We start from the raw sequence: 24,530 nt of genomic DNA on the forward strand, positions 1-24,530 counted from the left end.
ACTGAAGAGTGACATGATCCAATATACACTTTGGAAAAATAATTCAGACAAAAAAATGATTATTTCATCTCTGTGTATTTGCTGCCAATCAGAGTTGATGCTTGGTATAATCTGGTGGAGACAGGGCAAAGGGACAAATGGCCAGGAGAAAATAGTAGGAGAACAGATCACACTAAAAGGTAAATCATGAGATCTTCAATGTGAAAAGTTTGTCCAACACAGACCAAATCACTGGAGAAAATTCACTGGTGGATGTTAAGAAACACAGCTGTTATGGGATCTTAAGATACTACAATAATTTACCTATTACAGATTTTTACTTTCTTTTAGTAAAACCTTCCTCGTACAGTGGAAAGCTTCTCCCTTTTTATCAACAGGCATTTTTGATACAAGAAATACGTAAGTAAAAACGTTTCCCTTGTTATTACTCAAGTATTTTTCACTCCCCAGCTGTTTATACAGCCCCTAAGAGAATAATCTATAGAAAAAGTACAACAATGTAAATGCAACAAAAGAAATATACTTATACGCCCATCCTAATTCTACTTCATAAGTGAACAAAGCTCCTTTGTTATGATTTAATAATATTCTTTTTTTAAGTTTTTTTTTTTTGAGAGAGAGAGAGCAAGCGAGCAGGGGGAGGGGCAGAGGGACAGAGAATCCTGAAGCAGACTCCCTGCATAGTGAGGAGCCCGATGCAAGGGACCTGAGCCAAAATCAAGAGTCAGACGCTCAACCAACTGGGCCACCCAGGTGCCCCGATTTAATAATATTCTTTGTAGAGGCCTGTAACTAACTTTCCATAAGCTAATCCCAAAATTGTAAAGTATTGCTTATTATAGATTATTGCTTATTAATACAAAAGATTATATTATAGAACCTACTATGTTGAAAACAATGATATCACATTCTTATTTTCTCTTAAACACAAAAGGACTCAGTATACATAAATGGGGCATGTTGTAATTAATTCAGGAATATTAACAATTCTTCTGAAAATAGTCCTATAGCAACTGTCAGGTAAAATAGTATAATAAGTGACTCACATAGTTATTTTTACACCATACCTATTTCTTTTGCTTATTTTCTTACAATATCTGAAACTGAAAGAATATTTGAAAAAGTTTTCTCAAAACTTATCATAGAGAATTACTTACTCCATTTACTAAAACTCACTAATTTCTATAAAATACTAGAACAGATACCTGTTTTTCATCTCAAATATGCCATTGAGAATAAATAAAAATCACCAGCTTTTACATGAACACTTAAAAAATTAAGTCACTCTAAGCAAAATGTAATTGGTCTCACAAATAGCACTTTATCTAAAATGTTCATTAGTTTCATTTTAGTGCTACTTTTTTAGTACTTTAATACTATTTGATAAGTTTCTTGATTATTTCCCTACAATAAAAACCCCTGAACTTGGAAAAGAACATCTAAGTACCATGAATTCGAGGTATGGATTCAAATATCCCATGTGCTTCCTTTTTTTTTTTTAAAGATTTTATTTATTTATTTGAGAGAGAGAGAATGAGAGATAGCGAGCACAAGAGGGAAGAGTGTCAGAGGGAGAAGCAGACTCCCCGCTGAGCAGGGAGCCCGATGCGGGACTCGATCCCGGGACTCCAGGACCATGACCTGAGCCGGAGGCAGTCACTCAACCCACTGAGCCACCCAGGCGCCCCTGTGCTTCCTTTTTCTTTTCTTCCTCCCAAAAAAAAATGGCATCGGTTAGCCACTGTTGGCAAACAGATATAGATACCACACTTCTTAATGGGCTCTATATTTTCAGATGTTCTTTTTCAACTACACATAAAACTACAGAACTAATATAAAACTACTTCCTCCAAACACAGCAGGGGTTAGGTTTAGATACTGTCAATATTTTGTCCAAATCTATTTCAAAAGTGAACAAGCTAGAAAAATGGAGCATACATGGGGAATCTTGGATCACAGTTCCATGTATAATTACTGTCATGACTATTGTTATCATCATAAAATATATAGCATGTTAGCACCACTAAGGAGCACAAAGAAAAGGCTGAATTTTGACTTCAATTTTTAACATTTTTCTCCATTATTCTTCTTGATCTATAACTAGCTTGTTTCTGCTATTATAATAGGGGAAAAACACTTATGCTCCATATGAATGTAGGAGTATTTTTTCTTTCTTTTTCTTTCCTTTCCATAAGTGTCTCCTGAATACCCACTTCAGAAAATCACAGGATGACTTATTCATATAGGTATTTTCCCACAAAACCAACTTCTGCTAAGATCCTTAGTAAAAGGAGAGTATCATTATTATAGTCACATTTAAATGCATTTTAGGAGTTCATCAAAAAATAAATTAGAAATACCACCATCATCTTTCAAAATTGCTAACACCATTCTATGAAAGAATGGGCCTTCGCTTAGGCTTTCAAATTTCTGACCATGAAATCTGACCCATTAGTGTCATTTTGATTAGAAAATATTGCTTACTCAGTAAAGATCATATCTCTGGAAGTGAAAGTAAGTTTTTCCGATATGTAGAACTTTGTTTTCTTCAGAGAAAAAAAGCCCTCTCATGAATATCTAAAGGAAATTATTGTACCTTTCTGATGTTCTCAACAACCTTTCAGATAGAAAAACCAAAATTTTGGCATTTCAGCACTAAATAAAAACAGTAACATTTTTCTGGGGCTTTTTTCTTCTTCCTAAAGAGCTGATAATTATTAATATATCAACACGATATATTAATAGATTAATTTGTCTATCCCACAGATAATTACTAATAGATATTTTAACACACTAAGGATCTACAAAACCTTGAATAAACTTACTCTATGTCTTTTGTTTTCCAAAAAAGGAACTTTTGCTTTGTTTGCATATAGAAAATAATTTTTAGGGGTGCCTGGGTGGCGCTGTCAGTTGAGCATCCAACTCTTGATCTCGGCTCAGGTCATGATCTCAGCAGGGTCATGGGATCGACCACCACATCAGGAATCCATGCTCAGCATAGAGTCTGCTTGATTATCTCTCTCTCCCTTTCCCTCTGCCCCTCCCCCTGCTCGTCCTCTCTCTATAAATAAATAAATAAAATCTTAAAAAAATAATTTTAATTGCTAAAGGGCAAAACGTGCACCTTGAGTTGTGCCATGCTCTACCGAAAGCTGTGTCCCCATGAGCCCATCATAAACTGGATTCTGATTACTGTCTCCATTTCCTACAGTTGTGTCCTTTCATCTTACATCTCTGAAATCTCCATTAGGATGGAAAAGCTGTAATTTCTTTCCCTTTAAAAGTAATTCATAACTCTAATTTAATATATTTAAACTGTGGGCTAAACATTCAGACGATGCACCAGGGTTACAAGATCCAGCCCTTGCTCTCAAGGGGATGTCTAATGCAGCTTCATAATGCTGTGAATTAATTTTAGTACACTGTCAAAAAGAAACAAATAATTAAGTACCCACTGAAGCAAAACAAATACTACAGTATCAATACAGCACATAAAACACCACAACTTGTCAGGTAATTCAGCCTGCTGGAATTCTTTCAATGTAATTGACAGCAGCAGCCCCAATTCTCAAGGTAATCTGGAAATTTTATCATGTATTGAAATGCAATTCCTTTTAAATGTTGAACACTGCACATTTGAACAGCAGTTATTTCACAGCCTCATGCATATCCCCATTTATTCTGCTGTCAGAACCTAGAGCCAAGAAAGCTAGGGCCAGGAAAAAGCACCAAAGGAATTCACATATAATACTCCCTTCCCCTTCAGAAGAACCCTGAGAGCCACTTAACATTCATAAAGAATTAAAATTATAAGAGCAAACAACAGTAGGATTTTACTGACTAAGATGACACCTGTGACTGAAGGTGTTATAATTTCCCTCGTTAACCAAACACAAAACAAGAATTAATGAGTAGAAGCAGTAAAGGTTTGGAGATAGCCTGAAATTTTTTGGCCTCTCTTTTTTATTGAATTATCCACAGTGCCTATATAGAGTAGGCATTTGTTGAATGAATGAATGAATGAATTGATGAATGAATGAATATGCTTGAATCCTACACTGGCCCCAATTCTAAAACTAGTTTACAATAACTTTTCTTGTCTTAAAATTGAAATGGGTTACACATACCTTTCTTCCATAGTTATCTTCAACAACTTAGGAACCAAAGTAACTTCTTTTCCCTCTCTGCCAACTTTTACCCTGCCTTTAATCCAGTTATTAGGTTTGGCCTATAAATGCTTGTATGAATTTACATGCTTTATTAGAGAAACCCTAGCAGCTATAACAAATAAAACCAAAAGTTTCAGAGACTCAAAATAATTAAAATTTCTTTCTTGCTCACCTAATAATACTGAACAGGAAAACAGAAGGAATAGCTCTTCTATGAGGCCATAGGAACTCAGAATTACATAAATTCTGCCACTTCACCAGAAAGCTTGTAAATTGATCCTGGGAGTTATCACCATCCCAACTAGCTAGAGGGAAAGAAGTACCTGGAGAAAAGTATGACAGAAAAGTATGTGTACATCATTTCCAATCCCTTTCCATTTGCTAAAAACCAATCGGTGGCTAGATCTAATTACAAGAAGGTCTTGGATAATGTGGTCCCCAGCTGAGCAGCCACTTCTCACCAACAGCTCTACAACATGTAAGGTGAAGGGCACAGGGACAGCACAAATATTTTGCTTGACGGTTCCATGTTTCTGTCACACTTGTGTCCTCATTGGAGACATGAGCTCTAAGGCAGCTTGGGACCAGGACTGGCAGGCTGCTGCCTGATGCTGTCAACCTCGGTTTACCTGTAAGCTACCTCTGAGACACATGTCAAAAAAGAAACCATGGAGAAACTCAAAATGACTATTGATTTTTTTTTCATTTGTTAAGTAATTTTGAAAATAAATGTTATTTGTGACATCTACAAGTCATCAAGTGTTATAATTCATTGATAATACAATTCTCCTGTTCCATGTGATTACTAGCTTCAACACATAGGAAACTAGAAAGTGGTAACAGAAATCAACTTTTATCTCCAGAAGTGGAATATGTGATCTCCATGGCACTTCCAGCTTAAATCAGTGAAGAAGTGGGTCTTAAATATAGTCCTTTAATGATCTTTAATGCAGTCACAGATCTCATACTTAAAAAAGTTATATGCCACAAATATGACCTATTCATTTTCTCCCAAAGGAAATGTGACCATAATTTCAGCAGAAACTTGTAGTTCAAGCAGTCAAATTTGAAGAGTTTCACAAAGGTATTTTTGAAACTTTTTAATGATATCAACCTCTGCCTCTGGCCCTTGTCTTTTTACTGGCAATTCCAAGAGGACTGAATAAATCTAATGAAACACTGAACTCTTTCAAGTGGTCGGTAATCCATAGAAAATGCACTAGTTAGAAATCATTATTGCCTAAGCTATTTCAAAAAAAAAATTGAGTAGAGCACTAGGTCATAATCTTCCAAGAGGAAGTTATAAATAATTTGGTCTACATCTCATGAAAATCATCTGCCACAAGAAAAAAGAAAAATTAATACTATGCAGCTGTTTCTGCTACTGAACAAAACTGAAGAACAAAGTAATTTGCAAGAGTGGCAATGGGGGGTAAAATATTTGCCATGGTAAATGATAAAAATAACTGAGATTTAAAATTGCTAGAAACAGGTTAAGAGTTATAATCCCTTAGCCTTCTTTGTTCGTTGCACAACTCACTCTTATGAGACAGAACAAAAGGACACAGGAAACCTCTCACTTCTCCAAACAACACACATGGCTAACTGCCCCTGCAATAGTTTCTACTCACTCCACTGAATTGCATGCATATCCTTGCAAAGTGCTTCTCTCTTTGAAATTCACAACAGCAACAAATCTACATATGAACTCTAATGTGAATTTGATTTAACATTGATTTGGTTAAGTATAATTAAGGGCACCAAAATTGGGGGGCGGGGGGGGGAATGATGTTAGAGCTGACAATATGTTGTGCATAGCAACTTGGTCCAATTTAACTTTTGATCAATAGTGGTGTTTGGGAGTAAAGAGAAAATAGACTGAGCATATCAATTAAAAATTGGTCTAAAATAACAGGAGCTACTTCAGATGAACTTCAACTACATTTGAAAAATGTGATTTCTAATAGGCCAATACAATGCCTGGCTACTGTCTACAGATTACACTTTTACATGAGATCTAGAAAACTGGAGACCCAGTGCTGGTCTACACAACATAAAACATTTTCCATTTTGATTTGAAAGAGAAATATACTGGTACTCCATTCAGATGAACTATGCAGTGAATGGCAAGTAATCTCGGGCAGAAAACCACATGTTGTGGATTTATTTTCACTTGTGAGGCTGCTCCAACATGTGCTGCAACTCAGTTTCCTGGGTATTCTCTTGAGGACTCTCCAACCAGCCACTCAGCAACTTCATCTGCCCTTTTCAACATAACACATTATGGTAACAATGGAAGCTGATCCCCAAAAGACAGCAGCAGTATAAACTCTGAAACCAGTTTCTTCTCTCTGGATTTACAATTTGTTCCCTAGGTTAGCATGGCATGACACTTCACTTATTCTTGTTAGCCTCTCAGGGAAAAAAAATCATTCTATAATCTTGTTCTAGTCTGTTTTTCCTTTCATATATAAATATTGGAGCCAGTTAGCCCTGAAGAGCAGGAAGAGTATAAGCAAGAACACATTTTTTTCCAAATTGCTCAATGCTATTTTGGGTCTGGGGGGGTCTTTTTCAGTGGGGGTTGAGTATAGCTGACTCACAATGTTAGTTTCAGGTGTACAACACAGGGATTCAACAAATTTATACATTATGCTATGCTCATCATAAGAGTAGCTACCATCTGTCCCTGTACATCACTATTACAATATCTGACTGTATTCCTTATGCTGTACCTTTTATTCCTGTGACTTATTCATTCCATACCTCAACATTATTTTGATTGGAGGAACTTTAATTTTCTAATGTGAGGTATTATCAAATATACTACATAAATAAATTATTTAAACCAGCAATCTTAGTGAGATAATTCAGTATCCTTGTTACCCTGAAATATATCCACAGTAGATATATGATACTTCACACATAAACTCTAATTACACTAATTACAATGCAGGGGGGAAACAGCCTTTGTTTTGTAAATGCCTAATAAAATTGAGCATCAGAGCATTCCAAATGAACACATTAGGCATTGGTAAAGCAACAAGTCTCTTTGTCAGGTTATTTACAGGGGCCAAGAGAAACAGCCTTCCTCACATATTTCCTCTGGCCATAATTCTCCAACCTGGCCCCAAATATTTAATGACTAAACTTAAAATTTACACTGGGAAAGAAAGCAAAACAAATTGTTACCTATATTTATAGGCCAAACTAATTTTGCATAATTATCTTTGATGAGACTAATCAAATAAAGTCATTTTTATTCCATGAGACATCGTACCTATCTATATGAAGACAGGCCTGGGTTGAATTAGGGAGAAGTACAAGAAGAACATCACTGGTTCTTTATAAGCTGCTCCAGGGAAGCTATAAAGCATTGAAAGATGTATATACCACCCTGGAAGTAGTATGGCATTATCTAGAAACAGAGAAAAAAATATATAGAAAAGCAAAATGATGGGGTACCTGAGTGGCTCAGTCCGTTAAGTGTCTGACTCGATCTGGGCTCAGGTCATTGAATAAGGGACAGACAAGGCTAGGTAGGAAGACACAGGTAAGGGGCAACATGACTAGGCTCACCAAGGGGGCTAGGTAACCAGGCTCACAGAAATCCCAGATGTGAAGAAATAGGTGAGATATTAACCAAAGAGAAGGGAACACCTTGTTTGTGCTCATGATAGTTACAAGAACACTTTGTTAGTTCTAAATATATGAGATATTCTCATGATATTTACAAAAAGAGAAGGGAAAGTAAAAAATCCAGGATGTTGGTTCCAAATATAGACAGAATATTCTCCAATTTATGAATCCACCATGTTATTGACATGAAATTTACCAAGTTTCCTGGTCAGTTTTCTGTATCAGATGGACCATAAAAGGCCGCAGGAGCAACCCATTCAGTGGCAACCCATTGGGGACCCCTTTCACCCCAGAGAGCTATTTTTCCTTCCTTTCTGTTCTCACCTTCACTTAATACACTTTTACTTTCACTTCACCCTTTTCTCCACAAGATTCATTCTTCGACTCCTTGAGACAAAAATCCCGCATTCCTGAAACATCATGATCTCAAGGTCAGATTCCATCCATGCTCAGCACAGAATCTGCTTGGGATTCTCTGCCCCTACCCCTGCTCACACACACTTTCTCTCTTTTCCCCCATTCAAATTAAATAAAATCCTTTTTTTTAAAAAAAGGGAAAATGAAAGAAAAGAATGACACAATATGGTTAATGGTGATCCTGTGATTTTAAAAAAACCTATTTTCCAGAAATCATCTTACCATTCATGCTATGATTATACACCAATTGGACACTACTATTCACAAAACTACTGAACTCAAGCAAAAGATCTAAAATGCCTAAAAGCAAAGAAGCAAAATTAAGGGCACTATTTTTCTTCCTATTTTCACTCCACCAAAAAGGAAATATTCTGGGAAGATGGTAGCCACATAGTTTTTGAATCTCCTTTAATCTTCACTTAAATTGAAGGAAAAAATCAGGGACAGCATTTCTAACAAGCTAAGTGATAAGACATCCCCACAAACTGTCAACTGCAGGACAATGAGGAGACATTACCAACAACCACAAGACCTCCAAGGTATCAGTGTTTGTACAGAAGAAAGCAAAGTCATGTCTGATGGTCCCAAGCACAAGAAATACCAATAATAGCAAACATATGATCAAAAAATCACAGTTTCAAAACAGCACCTGAAACTAGAAGGATTTTGTCCAATATTATGGTAGAAGAGTACAAGGAAATGGTATCTAGGACTTAAGGAAACAGGAGCAGTCTAGACAGGCTTTTCTTCTGAAATAGACTCCCATGCTGAAAAGAAAATTTTAAGGAAAAGAAACTAGTAGGAATTCAATCAAAATTTCACAAAACAAGGAAGACGACAGACATGAAGAAAAGTGAATGTCCAGAGGAAAGTGAAGAAGGAAAACCACCAGGTTTTGAATACTACTCAACAACAGTGGAAGAAGGAGCACTCTGAAGTTAGAAAGCATTATTAGCAATAGGACTATGGTTTTGAGTTACCAGATCCTATTAAAAAGAAACGAGGTTGGAGTGGGGGTGGGGTGGGGTGGAGTGGGGGTGGGGTGGAGTGGGGTGGCTGGGTGGTAGACATTGGGGAGGGTATGTGCTATGGTGAGCACTGTGAATTGTGCAAGACTGTTGAATCACAGATCTGTACCTCTGAAACAAATAATGCAATATATGTTAAGGAAAAAAAAAAAGCAGGAGGGGAAGAATGAAGGGGGGGTAATCGGGGGGGGGAGACGAACCATGAGAGATGATGGACTCTGAAAAAACAAACTGAGGGTTCTAGAGGGGAGGAGGATGGAGGGATGGGTTAGCCTGGTGATGGGTATTAAAGAGGGCACATTCTGCATGGAGCACTGGGTGTTATGCACAAGCAATGAATCATGGAACAGTACATCAAAAACTAATGATGTAATGTATGGTGATTAACATAACAAAAAAATTTAAAGTAAAAAAAAAAAAACGAGGCTTCTTGGACACATGGCTGATTCCATGTCTGGGGGAGGACATACACAAAATGATCTTGAAATACCTTGTTTAAAAAAAAGCAAGACTATCAGACCTGTCAAAAGGACTCAGTAGACAACTTTATGAGGTTTCCACTGGCCAAAGATGGGTCAGTTTTGCTTCAAAAAGGAAAACAATTCCCATGGATATAAATCCATTCATTAATATTTAAATTACTAAAAATTAAATGATCACCTTCAAAGGATAGTAAATAAAGAGAAAGAAACAAGCTTTTATTGTCTTTCCTATATGACTAGACCACTGGATAACCAAATAATAGATGAGAGCAAGTGTCTACTTATAAAAATATTTAAGATAATAATTTTTTAAGTGATAGGCTATCATTATTTGCAACCACCCTCCACTCAATGAATTAATAGATTTATATAATAAGTATCAATGTCTGCTGACAAAAAGAGACAACCAGACATATGTACCTTTTATTGACTTGCTAAAATGTCAAACATGAGTATGACCAACCCTCTGAATCCTGTAGCCAATTTTTAGAAAATAGAAAGGAGAATAGAACATGTCAACTTAGCCAAGAATATATAGTTAGCAAAATCCAGACAATAGAAAACTTGACAGTTCAAATTATCTAGGTCCTTCAACAAGAAAATTTTAAGGAAAAGAAGGGGATGAGGTAGGTAGGGGTGGAGAGAAAAACTGTAGATTAAAAGAGAATCTAAAGACATTTTTAATGAAAAAGACTAAGATACAGCGTATAAAGATGCACTCTTGGGTGGTAAAAAAAATGCGAGGACATAATTACTATAAAAGTCAGGATAATGGCTATTCTGACGGAAGGGAGTGTTTGTAACTGGGATGGGCCTCACCAAGGGGTTTCTGGGATGGCTGACAAGGTTCTATCTCTTGCGTTGAATGGTAGTTACAACGGTGACTGTTCTAAAATAATTCACTACTGAAAGACGGTATTAATAAAAGGAGAAATGAAAGAAACAAAAGGGAAAAAGCAACAGGAGACCCATGGCAGTTGGAAGACAGTAGGGGCCATGCATAGGTTGTATCTACGCAATTAGAAAAAGACTGAATTAAGACTCTCAAACTCCCACCTTCCACCTCCAGTGAAACCTGAAAGAGTATCAAAGCAGAGGTCGGCAGCAGGTCTTTAGTAGAAAGTGCTCTGTTTCCCCAAAATCTCTATGTGTTCAGATTTTTTTGTCATAGTATTTTTGCAGGACTAGGTTAGAGCATTCACTATAGATCCCACAATCAAGGAATGAAAAAACTTCCCTAGGAAAATTATACTTTATACCGACATGAAGAAAAGAATTTGCCTCAATGTTCCATCATCTCGTGTAAAAAAAAAAAAAAAAAGAAATTGGAATTGAAATGTTTCAGATGATTTTATTTTATTCTATTGTTTTTTTCTTTCTATATACCTAACTTCTATAACAATAAAATAGCTTTGGCATGGCAATATATTGTTATGTATTCTATAACAATATGTGAAAGTATAATTTGATGAAATGACAATTTCAAAGCCTGAAGCAACTACAAATGCTTAACATAAGACAGGGAAAGATGGGAGAGGAGGAAGCCAATTTCTTGAATTGAATTTAAAACCATGCTGTGGTTGTTGCTCTTCTGCTGCTCCCCAGAGCATTACCTGGACATGAACCCTCTTACTGTGGAAGGAAACAGTGGCACAGTCAGCAAACAACATACTCTGTCTACTACAGTCTGAAGGGGCCCCTTGCAGGTCTTTTCACCATGCTGCCTTCCACCTGAGGGAGTCTGGACATGAGACAGCGAGAAGGAAGAAAAGAGCATCTACCACCTATTTAGGCCAGAAGCACATATGCAGAATCTTAACTAATGTCCAGTTAGTTATCAATACAGTGTCTACAAGGGGAGCAGAGATCGAGGAGGTTTCCTACAAAGGGGTCACAGTCCTACTAATGGCATGGGGCTGCATTCCTGGTCTCTTGGAGGACGGCATGCAAGCTCTCCCTGACCTGAAGAGACTCTCCTCCAGACCCTTCCAGAACTCTCTCCTGCTCCTCACTGCCATTCACTCCTTTTAACCTCACTCCCACGCCCTAATCCTAGCCCCTTGTTCTCTTCTGGTTGGCCTCCAGAGAGGGATTTCAATCAGTCCCTTCTCTGCTGGTTCTGTCACTGCTTAGGCAGAAATGATGCTTCTTACTCTCTATGGTGGTCTGACCCGCAAGTAGGATATCCAAAAACAACCAACCAATCCTGGAGCAGGAAAGATAACCTCCTGCTAGCATACCTCTTCAACCTTACTCTGCTAAAGGAGAAGCTTTACCTTTTCCAGCTTAGAGTTATTTTATTAAAAACTTCCATCTACTGCTTTACCCTTAACATCCAGGAAAAAAGGTGGGGTCACCACAGAGCTAATGCAAGGGGAATCAGTGTATTTATGACTCAGTAAATTTTCAAATTAGATCATATACATTTACAGATATAGGCCTACCACACCTTCTGTGTAGACTATTGCTTGAAAAATAATAATGGAAATCCCCAGGAAAGCAAAACTAAAGGGGGAATTATGAAGAGTGAGGAACCTCTGCTGTAAGAAAAGGTAGGGTTGGGTTTGAGAAGCTGGGCTTTAAAGGCCTCCATGAGTCTCCAAAAGAGCATTGGGTCACAGAAAGAGTTGTTTCAAAAAGGGCTTTGAAACATCAGCAAGAGTTATGAGCAGAATCCCTTAATATAGTAGATGACCAATAAATAGTTGTTGAACGACTGAATTATTAAAAATACATTGATGACACATGCCACAATTCAAATGTGCCAAAAAAAAAAAAGGTAACTATTTTCTGCAAGGAATCTCATCTTGCTTTTGAGCTCATTGAACAGAAATCCCAGATTCCATGACTCATCAATGATTATAACTCACTCTCTTCCAGTTTTAGCCAATACTTTTCAGGTATTATCTCAGGTGCTTCAGGATTTAATCTCAGTAAATTACATCTTTTTTCTCCTTCCTTCTGAGGACCTCCTCGCCAGGGACTTTCTAAGTTCTTACAGATTGGAGGTAGAGAGGTTTTGGCAATAATGTGCTCTGACCTAGCTTTGTCCCAGCTAGCTCGGCATCCTGCTGAAGTGACAGTGGTCCTGCCTGTTTCCAACTGGCACCCAGTGTTGAAAGGGGAGGCCCTCCTCCAGACTCCAGCCACACAGCCCCATGTTCTGCAGCCTCCTTGTCCTGACCCTATGCCTCTTCCGGTCCTCTTAGCATTTGGGCATCCCCCACAAGCATGATGACACACGTATGCCATGGGAACCAGAAGTGCCAGCACAAGCTGATTTGCCTAGACCTCTTCTTCAGACATTTCAAAGCAGCAGCAGTGGGTAGCCTTGCACACTGAATATACTGGATGTTCAACTTCATTAAAGGAGGTGCAGTCTCCCCAGGCCATGCCCTGACAAACAAGGAAGCCCCCCTCCCCCATTCCAGAGTCCCCAGTTCTCTCCGGCCCTCCCTACCCTTTGCCTCCTTCTGAAAGATTCAGTCGTGGAAGGGATATAGGGGGATAGATTCAGGAATGAAGACAGTCTCACTTTTGGCTTTTCTCCTCTTCCTTCCTCAGAGCCCTTGCATCAGAAGCATTTTTCTTCTTCCCTTTGGACAACATTTAACTTATTTGTGACACCATTTTCCATTGGTATTATGAGGATATTAATTCCTACACCATTGGTAGTTGTAAGACTTTAAATAAATAATATGCAAAGCTTTCCTGCCTCTTCAACGTTCTCCTAATTTTACCCCAATAGTGAGCTGTTCCAATCCCAAAATCTGCTCGGACACTTATATGCCCAAACCTACAGGCACATGTCCAGTCTCCCACAGTGAGCCAAGGACAGAATCAGAACCAAAATCCAGGACTCCTGGTGTGTAACTAAACTTCTCAAGATTTTCCACAATAAAAACTGCTTCCCTAAAAGATTTTTTAAAAAAGAAGAGCAGAAACATTTGTTTATTCTTTCAGAAAACACATCTACTGAGAACCTCTGGTATATGAAGCACAGTGCTCATTACTGGGGCAAAAAGAAAGTAGTAGGGCAATGAGAGGTCAAATTCACAAAGATGAAAAGGCACTTTTGTGTGCTCAAGAGAACTTTGAGCATCTGCTATTGCCTGAGCATTCTAGTGAGATTCCAGGCTGGAGAGGTAAGAGACGTAAGCGGGGAGAGCCAAGAAGCTGCCCTAACGAGCTCTAACTTGGGTAGAGGAGGAAATGTGCTTAATACTGGCAATTAACCACCCTGGTAACAGTGCAGAGACTGCTCTAAGGAGGACAAGATTAGAGATGAAAACACCATTTTTCAGGCTGTTGTAGTAACCCAGGTCAGCTATTATATGGGCTACAATGAGTAGGAATAGGGATAGAGAGGGTGGGAAAGATAAAAAAGAGGAAATGATTTCAAAAGTGGGTCATATGGGTAGTACTATTCTTACTTTCTTTCACTGAAGCCATAGGTAAGACCTTCCCACAAACTGAACTTGTGTAATTAAAGCACATTTTATATTAAGGCGTGTTACAGAAAAACATTCCATGACTCAATGAATGTAGAAGTGTAAGAACAAATTTTGTGACTAAAAAGGCATATATTGTCAAACAAATCTTTTCTTTTACTATATTGGCACGTTTAAATCTTGATTTTGGTAGAGAAACCTGGATTTACATTTTGGTTCAGATACTTTTTTAACTGCTCTGAGAATTTCACATTTATGAAATTAGTATAATTATTATTCTATCAAAGGAGAGTTGGAGAACTAAATGAATTGGCAAATGAAAATAGAGCTCCCCACGAGGGAAGAAAATGTATCCTATTCATCTTAAACTTTTCCTAAGTATAGAAACAAAAAAGCATCAAAATTCTTCTCCAGAAGCAAGCTAACTTCTATACCAATATCTGATTAAGAATAATGGTTAAACTGAGTAATACTATTTTAAGCATTTTTCATGGATTATCTGTAATCCACACAACAGCCAGTAAGTGGTAGAGCTGGGATTCAAATGCAGGCTGTCTGGCACTGACCCATATGATTTTACCCATTATACTCACAGCCTCTTAATAATCATTGTTATGTGACTCAATGGGAAGTCTGCCTCTTCCTCTTTCTCTGCCCCTCCCTCTTCTCAAGCTCTCTTTCTCTCATACAAATAAAATCTTAAAATATATATATAACTACCATACAATCCGACAATTCCACCTCTAGGTATTTATCCAAAGAAAACAAAACCACCAATTTAAAGACATATATGCACCCCTTTGTTCATTGCAGCATTATATACACAGTCAAGATATGGAAGCAACCTGTGTCCATGTCCATCCATAGATAATGGATAAACACACATATATATGTATATATGCACATATATGTATACATACACACAATGGAATATTACTTAGCGGAAAAAAAAATAATTAAATCTTGCCATTTGCAGCAAGACGGATGGACCTAGAGCATATTATGCTAGGTGAAATAAGTCAGACAGAGAAAGACAAATATCATATGATATCACTCATATGTGGATTCTAAAAAACAAAACAAATGAATAAACAAAATAAAACAGAAAGAGACTCACAGATACAGGAAACAAACTGTTGGTTACCAGTGGGGAGGGTTTATGGGGATGAATGAAATAGGAGAAAGGGGTTAAGAGGTACAAACTTTCAGTTATAAAATAAATAAGTCACAGGGATATAATGTACAGCATAGGGAATACAGTCAGTAATATTGTAATAACTTTGTAGAGTGATAGAAAGTAACTACACTTATTGTGGGGATCATTTCATTATATATAAAAATATCAAACTGCCATGATGTACATCTGAAACTAACAGCATATTGTATGTCAATTGTACTTCAATAAAAATGTAATATATGCATATATAAAATCTAAAGATGATCTAATTAAGTGATCCTGTTTTAGTCTTGATATCTGCTTAAGAAATCAAAACATCATTAAAAACTAAAGATATTCAGAAGGCTTGGGGAGTGCCGAGGAGTCAGCTGGAGCCGTAACTTGAACTTCTCCTCAGCCCCTGTCCTCCCTTGTACTTCCTTCTCGGTGGGAGCCCTAGCGACGCGTCCGGCCCGGAGCCCCCAGCGGAGGGGCCGCGTTTGAAGGATGACCTCTAGGAAGAAAGTGTTGCTGAAGGTTATCATTCTGGGAGATTCTGGAGTTGGTAAGACATCACTCATGAACCAGTATGTGAACAAGAAATTCAGTAATCAGTACAAAGCTACAATAGGAATAGACTTTCTGACAAAGGAGGTGATGGTGGATGACAGACTAGTTACAATGCAGATCTGGGACACAGCAGGCCAGTAATGGTTCCAGTCACTTGGTGTGGCCTTCTACAGAGGTGCAGACTGCTGCGTTCTGGTATTTGACGTTACTGCCCCCAACACATTCAAAACCCTTGATAGCTGGAGAGATGAGTTTCTCATCCAGGCCAGTCCCCGGGATCCTGAAAACTTCCCCTTCGTTGTGTTGGGAAACAAGATTGACCTCGAAAACAGACAAGTGGCCACAAAGCGGGCACAGGCCTGGTGCTACAGCAAAAACAACATTCCCTACTTCGAGACCAGTGCCAAGGAGGCCATCAATGTGGAGCAGGCGTTCCAGACAATTGCACGGAATGCACTTAAACAGGAAACAGAGGTGGAGCTGTACAATGAATTCCCCGAACCCATCAAACTGGACAAGAACGACCGGGCCAAGGCCTCGGCAGAAAGCTGCACTTGCTGAAGGGGCAGTGAGAGCAGAGCACAGAGTCCTTCACAAACAAAGAACACACTTAGACCTTCCAACACAAGCCCCTCTCCTCTTCCAAACAAAATATAAAGTCATCTCTCGAATCCAGCTGCCAAAAGAAACCCCATCAACACACTCACCCTAAAACACACACACACACACACCCCTGATACAAGCAGACTCCAGACACACACACACACACACACACACACACACACACACCCCTGATACAAGCAGACCACACACACACACACACACACACACACACACACACACCCCTGATACAAGCAGACAGACTCCAGCCCAGGCCTGTGATGACTGCATCGGGGTCTACCCACCCACCACATCAGCCCTTGTACGACAGCGCGACAGGCAAGCTGTAGAAATCGTTCTGGTGTGGAGTCAGCATCAGAAGCTTATTCTTTTTGTCCACTGGGGAGAGAGAACTGTTTACAGTTTATCTGTGTCTAATTAGTTACCTGATTTTTTTTAACGGTCTTGTGGTCTTTTTACCCCTTACCCCCACCCCTCCCTCCTGTGAAGGCTACCACTTGGGAAGGCTGGTGCCCCATGCTTCCATTACAGGCTCACATCCAGTCTGATCAGGCTGAGTTTTGTATGTATCTGTTAATGCTTGTTACTTTTAACTAATCAGATCTTTTTACAGTATCCATTTATTATGTAATGCTTCTTAGAAAAGAATCTTATAGTACATGTTAATATATGCAACCAATTAAAAATGTATAAATTAGTGTAAGAAATTCTTGGATTATGTGTTTAAGTCCCGTAATGCAGGCGTGTAAGATGGAGGGTTGAACCCTGTCTGGATTGCAGAGTGTTAGCAACTCAGAATTCAGAAATCCAGCTAGAGGCAGTATTCTGTACAGTAGACACAAGAATTATGTACGCCTTTTATCAAAGACTTAAGAGCCAAAAAGCTTTTCATCTCTCCAGGGGGAAAACTGTCTAGTTCCCTTCTGTGTCTAAATTTTCCAAAAGGTTGATTTGCATAATACAGTGGCGTGTGCAATGGATAAATGGCCGTTGTTTCAGAAATTAAAATTCTCATTCCCCCCCTGCCCCGCTCCACACTTCAAAACTCCCCTATTAGGTCAGCATCCTACTGATAAGAGGAAAAGGAAAATCCTAACAGATCTGTCCTAGTGATTTTACCTTTGTTCTAGAAGGCACTCCTTTCAGGGTTGTGGTATCCTTAGGTTAGCAAACCTTTTTCTCCTTTTCCCCACCAACTCCCAGTATTGCCCACTATTCATTAACCTGTTTCTTTGGTATGGAACCCTGGCAGTTCTGCCCCCTCCCTAGGATCTGCCCCTGCATTGTAGCTTGCTTAACGGAGCACTTCCTCTTTTTCCAAAGGTCTACATTCTAGGGTGTGGGCCAAGTTCTTCTGTAAAGAGATGAACGTGATGCCAATAAAATGTAACAAGAACAAAAAAAAAAAAAAAAAAACTAAAGATATTCAGATGTCAATAATATTTCCATTCTAAAATAAAATTTAAATGATCCCTTTGCCAAAAATTAATGTTGAATATTACCAAAGACTTTTTAATGCTGGGATTTCTTCAAAAACAAAGAAGGACAAATAATCAGAAGAACACACTCATATGGAAGAAGTGCTGCTAATTTATATGCTGCTTATATGTCTATGCATTTTTTGTGGTATTTATCACACTCTGTGTTATATGGTCAAGATTATATTAGGTGGTGAACTTAATTTGAACATCAGTCATGGCATGCCTGCTAATCTTTGCAGCCACCACAGAACCAAGCACAAGCTTGACATGGTAAAACTCAGTAAATATTGTTATGTTGATTTAAAAAAAAAAAAAGTACTGGCACAGAAAGAGGCACTCTTTAATCTCCCAGTCCCTATGCAGCAGGAAATAATGTGTGGCTTCATATTACCTCACTGAATATCATAAATAGAATTCTACCTGTGTTAAGCTCAGGCAACACAGCAAAGAGGAAATGCACTTTGTGCATAATGGAAATGTATTTAGAGCAATTTGCCTTCTGAAAAGTTCTTAAGACACTAAGGGATGCTGCCATACCCAAAGTGACAATCTTAAATTATTCATTGGTTTGATCATTTTCATAGAAAAATTACTGACATTTCTCTTAAAATGGTTTTCTCTAAAAATGAGCTGTTGTTACATTATACCACAAAATAACTGAGTGTTGGCTACACCATACTATTTATATCTCTATCTGGTTTTCTCCTAGAAGAGTGTTCTGCTGATCCCAAATCTAAAGAATCTGTTCATTTTCATCCATTGTATTCTTAACAAATATTATCAAACACCATTTTTACTTATAATTTAGCAAACAGCAAAAAGCAGAAAATTTTTGTGCCATATAACTATGGAGAAATATATATTCTCATACTTTGTTGATGGAAATGTAAATTGTACTTTTTGTTTAAAAAATATTTGAAGGGGTTCCTGGGTGGCTCAGTCGGTTAAGTGTCTATCCTCAGCTAGGTCATGATCTCCGGGGTCCTGGAATCAAGCCCGTGCTCAGTGGGGAGTCTGCTTTTCCCTCTCCCTCTGCTCCTCCCTTCTGCTTGTGTAGTCTCTCTCCCTCTCTCAAATAAATAAATAAAATCTTTAAAAAAAAAATTTGAAGACATCTGTAAAAGTAAATATACATAAGCCATTTCAGCTGAGCAATTTTACTTCTAGAAATTATTCTTCTGCATATACATGCACATGTGTGCAAACACAAACTTTTGAGGATATTCACTGTAACACTACTTGAAACAGGGAAAAAATGGAAACAATCATCATTATAACTGTACTTAAATTATGACTCATTTATGTAATAGAAGAGTATTAGCTATCAAAAAATAAACAACAGCCTTATGCATACTAGCATTGAATAATCTCAACTAAATATCCTTAAGGGAAAAAAAATAGTAACAAAATAGAAAACAGTGTGTATAATACACTACTTTGTATAAAGAAAGGATAGATTACAGTGGTTAAGCCCAGCCCTGGTGCCAGACCTTTCTAGGTTCCACCCCTTACTAGCTGATCATCAGTAAATGAATTAACTTTTCAGTTCCTCAGTTCATCAGTCTGTAAAGTGGGTATAACAGTAGCTCCTCGATCGTAGAATTGTTGTATGAATGAACACATAAGGCAAAGACTGCTCCCTGGTCACCAAACACAGTTCCTCTTTTTCCGTGAGCACACTCAACTATACTTGCCAGCCTCTTTTGCACTAAGATATGGGGATGCGACTGAATTCTAGCCAATTATTGGCAGAGCTGGCCTATAAAAGCCTCTCATATGCCATCCTTTATGCTCTTTGCCCCTTGGCCAGGTAGATATTACTGGCCAGGTCAGTCTCAAAGACACATATTAAAGAGTGTAGGGCCTCTTTCAGTTGGGGTCCCTTAATGACTGACTGGGGCAAAGACTCCCCTCCTCCCTCCCCCCCCCCCCCACACACACATTACTGACCTAGATCACTTTCCATTGGGTCTGAAGAATAACTTTTAGGGTCAATAATTACAGCAAGCTCTTACCGTTTGCTGCCATTACCGTAATTACACTGTTTTTGTTATTAGCACATAACTTATCTCTGAAAGATAGATAAGAAACCAGTAATAGTGTTTGCCTCTGACAAAGGAGATTGTCAGGCCTTTTACGTCTCTTGAATTTTGTGCATATGCGTGTCCAATATGCATTATATCATGTCTGAATTAGCAGGCTGGCCTGTAATAGGCTGTGATCGATTAGCCCTGAAATCTCAGTCTTAACACATCAGAAGTTTATTTCTCATTAACATCACAGTCTGACAGGGAGCTAGAGACTCTACTGCCTGCAGTTCCTCCACAAGGTGACTCAAGACAGAGTGTTTCATCTGCCACCTCCTTCACAGACTGCAGTATGGAGGGAAGAAAAAGGAATGGAAGGGCACACCCTTTCCTAACTGCCATCACTGCTCCCGTTTCAGTGCCATGACCCCACTGAAATGCTGGCACCTGAGATATGTAGTTCAGCCCTGTGTTCTTGGAAATTAAATGTCTTGATGAATACCTGCACTTCCCCATGATGTCTTGAGAACCCTGACAATACAAAAGAAACAGGCTGGGACGCCTGGGTGGCTCAGTCGTTAAGCATCTGCTTTCGGCTCAGGTCATGATCCCAGAGTCCTGGGATAGAGCCCCGCATCGGGCTCCCTGCTCCGTGGGAAGCCTGCTTCTCCCTCTCCCACTCCCCCTGCTTGTGTTCTCTCTCTCGCTGTGTCTCTCTGTCAAATAAATAAATAAAATCTTAAAAAAAAAAAAAAAGAAACAGGCTGAGGAGGGTACTATCTTGGCCATTTGCTATGCTATAATGTTTCCTTTAACTGTGAACATATAGATTTAGGAACCTAAAGTTTCTACAAAAAAAGGATGATATACAAAGACTTAGGCTACTCCAGCTCTATCAGATAATTGATATAAGATACAACTAAAAAGAATTAGAGCTTAGGAGTTCTTTGGTCTTTATATCTTGCACTCTATCATAAGAGCTTTGTGTGTACTTTCTATTTTGGTATCTCTAGTCAAGAGTTGAGGAAGTTCACTTCTCAGCATTTCAAGTGAGAAAGTTAAAGTTGCGATTAGAGGTTTTCGCTGGCAGTTTTCTCGAGTACCAAAAAGGAAGGCAGGTCACCTTTCTTGAGGTGAGAAGCAGTAACCAAGTTATACCGACCACAGTTGTCCATGGGCGGGCAAGCCTTTTTGCCCAAATGTCCCCGGTCTTTGAAATCAGAAGAGAGGTCACACATCTCTGCTTGGACAGAGACTTCATCACGGGGCTCAGAACAGTAAGAGTAACAGCTACTGACATCTTGATATTATCATTAAAGAAAAGCTTTTGGGCTGAAAATCATTCTAACTGGTATTTGTCTCTTTCATTTGCTAACTCATTTTAAAAACTATTAATTTGGATACTATCGATTAAAGGAGGATTAAAAAATAATTGGGGGCGCCTGGGTGGCTCAGTCATTAAGTGTCTGCCTTCGGCTTGGGTCATGATCCCAGGATGCTGGGATCGAGCCCCGCATCAGGCTCCCTGCTCTGCAGGAAGCTTGCCTTTCCCTCTCCCACTCCCCCTGCCTGTGTTCCCTATTTTGCTGTGTCTCTCTCTGTCAAATAAATAAATAAAATCTTTCAAAAATAATAAGAATTGACAAAGGGCAATTAATTGGATTCTGTCAATTATAACATATACCCCTTTTAACGAGGTATAACTGACATATAACATTATATTAGTTTCTAGTATACAATGCAATGATTCGATATTTGTATATACTGCTAAATGATCACCACAGCAAGTCCCGTTAACAACCATCATTGTTACAAATAGTCACAAATTACATAGTTACAATTTTTTTCCTTGTGATGAAAACTTTGAAGATCCACTCTCCTAGGTACATTTGAGTATGCGATACAGTATTATTAACTACAGTCACCATGCTGTACATTACATACTCGTGACTTTCCAAATGTCCAGTTACAAAATAAGCAAGTCGTACCTGTTTCTATATCGCAGAGGGCCGCCTCTCACTGACAATTTCATTGTTCAATCCCCTGATGAAGGGGACTGGGTGAAGAAGCCATCTTCCCCATCACAGGGTGCTGAGAGATCAGCTGGGGCAGAAAGAGCAATGCTCTGAGACAGGAGGTTCAGGGGAAAGGTTCAAGGAACAGACAACAGTGGTCTCCTGAGATGAATTTTAGACACCTTACAGCTGCCTGGAGAAACAACTGGCACTACGGATGTGCAATGGACCGGTGCTTTGAGGCTGCTGCAGGCTAAGACTGGGCCGTCTGGGGCCCACAGGGCTCCCCGCCAGAGGCCCACGGCTGCCCGGCTCTTTCCAGCTCCAGGAAGGCTATAGCTTTGCAGGTCACGCATGCGCAGCTCACTCCGCAGTTCCAGCCTCAGGCACACCTCCCTTGCTCAGCCTCTGGGCCAGAATCGTTCCCACGCAACTTTGCCGGCCTGTGACTCTGAGTGAGGGGGCAAGGTGGCCACGAGGAGTGGGGTTTGCGTCAGAGGTGGAATGAGCCACATTCCTTCCGGCCAAGTCTGAGAGGAGGGCCCTCCAACACCTAGGGCATCCGGCTTTTTCTCATCCCAGTACTCTCCTGCTAGTTCCTGGCAGGAACTCCTGAGATCCCACGATATTAGGCTTCCTCTGGGAAATGTGCTCTGGGCCGCAGGCGACGTTGCCTCCCCACCCCACCCCCCATTCTGCCATTCTCTGAACCACCCCTGATGCTCAGCCTGTTCCAGTCCACTCTCTCCCTGCTCCTCCCTCGGGAACTACACTTATTCCTAGCCCCACACCGTCCAAGTTCTGTAGCCCACACTCTGCAATTCAACGGCACCTTGTTCGCCTTCCTGTAAAAAAAGGGGGGGGAGGGATCAAGTCCCTGATCTTTAGGTCATGAATTCTTTTTGAAATAATGTGTTACCATTAAAAAAATTTAAAAAAATAAATAATAACAAATTACCATTTTTTAAATGAAAACATAAGACCGAAAACTAGGGGTGCCTGGGTGGCTCAGATGGTTAAGCGTCTGCCTTCAGCTCAGGTCGTGATCCCAGGGTCCTGGGATCGAGCCCCACCTGGGGCTCCCAGCTCAGCGGGGAGTCTGTTTCTCCCTCTGCCTCTCTCCCCTGCTCATGCTCTCTCTCTGTGCCTGTCTGTCTCTCTCTCAAATGAATAAATAAAATCTTAAAAAAAAAAAAGACAAAACTAAATGTAAATATTGATCATTGGATCCTACTTTGCTCTCTCTCCCTCAGTGGCAGAAGCATTTCCTGCTCTTCTCTTCCACATTTCCCTGTCCTCTTGCAGGTCACTTGTTCTGGCCAAAAGGCTGTGAGCAGAAGTAAGGTGTGTCAGTCCTAGACCAAAGTATTTGGGAACCAGTGCATGGCTCTCTTTTCCTGCAATGGGGACCTGGAAGCCTCCTGTTTTAGATGGCAGAGCTACAGGACCTTACAGGCCTGGACCTTGAAGTCACCATTTGAAAAGGAGCTGCTCTACAGAATTATCAGACCTGTGGTGCATTTTGCATGACTGAGAAATTTTTCTGTGTTAAGTCACCAACATTTAAAGGCTTGTTTGTTACTACAACATAGCCTAGCCTAAACTGGCTGAACTATTTCCAATTCTTTAATACATCGGAAGAGCCTATTCCACTATAATTCAATTAACACCACATATTAAATATCTACTATATACAAATATGCTAGGTAGGTAAATATATGCCTGCATAAAGTAGATATTCAATAGAAACAGAAAAAATTAGTCATGGTTAGAATAAGGAAATAAAACATTATCATTCCAGGAGTTTCCAAACTAGTTTTAACACACCTTTATTTTATTTGAATAAACATTTATTAAATTCCTATTATGGACAAACTATCTACTAGGCAGATGGCTACAAAGAGGAAGACAAAACTGCCCTCACAGTTCTGTCAGACCAGTGAAGCGCACAGACAAGCTCACAGACAATTACTAAACAGTGTGTCAAGTCCAGCAGAAGTCAACATGAGGTGCTATGGGAGGAACATCTAGCTCAGACTCGAAGAATCCTGGAAGGCTTCCCCAATGATACGATTCCTAAAGAGCAATATTTATATTGATTCTAGTTCTTTGCTTTCCACAGAGGACCGTTATCAAAATCAGATGTCGCTTTTCTATTCAGCTGGAATTTGATGTGTGTAAAATAGTTAGCTCTTGAGGAAAATGGGGCAAAATACTGACTTCACAGTTCTTGGGATTTCAATTTTCTTTAAGCAATCAGGAATGAACATAAAACTCTTATCAACTCTCAGGGTGCCTGGGAGTTTCAGTCAGTTAAGCATCCAACTCTTGATTTCGGCTCAGGTCATGATCTCGGGGCCATGAGATTGAGCCCCACATTGGGCTCCATGCTGAGCAGGGAGTCTGCTTGGGATTCTCTCCCTCCCTCTCCCTCTGCTCCTCCCCACGCCCCCTGCCCCTGGTACCACAGG

General features: G+C 39.4%; 1 long non-coding RNA gene and 1 pseudogene across 1 annotated transcript; one reads left to right on the forward strand and one right to left on the reverse strand.

Annotated features, from left to right (window-relative positions):
• Nucleotides 1–666: 666 nt before the first annotated feature.
• Nucleotides 667–17,053, reverse strand: LOC118356823. The gene is made up of 3 exons (XR_004819976.1): nt 16,722–17,053; nt 8,307–8,311; nt 667–676 (listed from the first exon to the last, which is right to left on the reverse strand). It is a non-coding gene; the product is annotated as an uncharacterized LOC118356823 (long non-coding RNA).
• LOC113919826 lies at nt 15,713–16,521 on the forward strand (annotated as a pseudogene).
• Nucleotides 17,054–24,530: the final 7,477 nt, after the last annotated feature.

The sequence above is a fragment of the Zalophus californianus genome, chromosome 3 (genome assembly GCF_009762305.2).
Source record: "Zalophus californianus isolate mZalCal1 chromosome 3, mZalCal1.pri.v2, whole genome shotgun sequence".
NCBI classification, from domain to species: Eukaryota; Metazoa; Chordata; class Mammalia; order Carnivora; family Otariidae; genus Zalophus; species Zalophus californianus.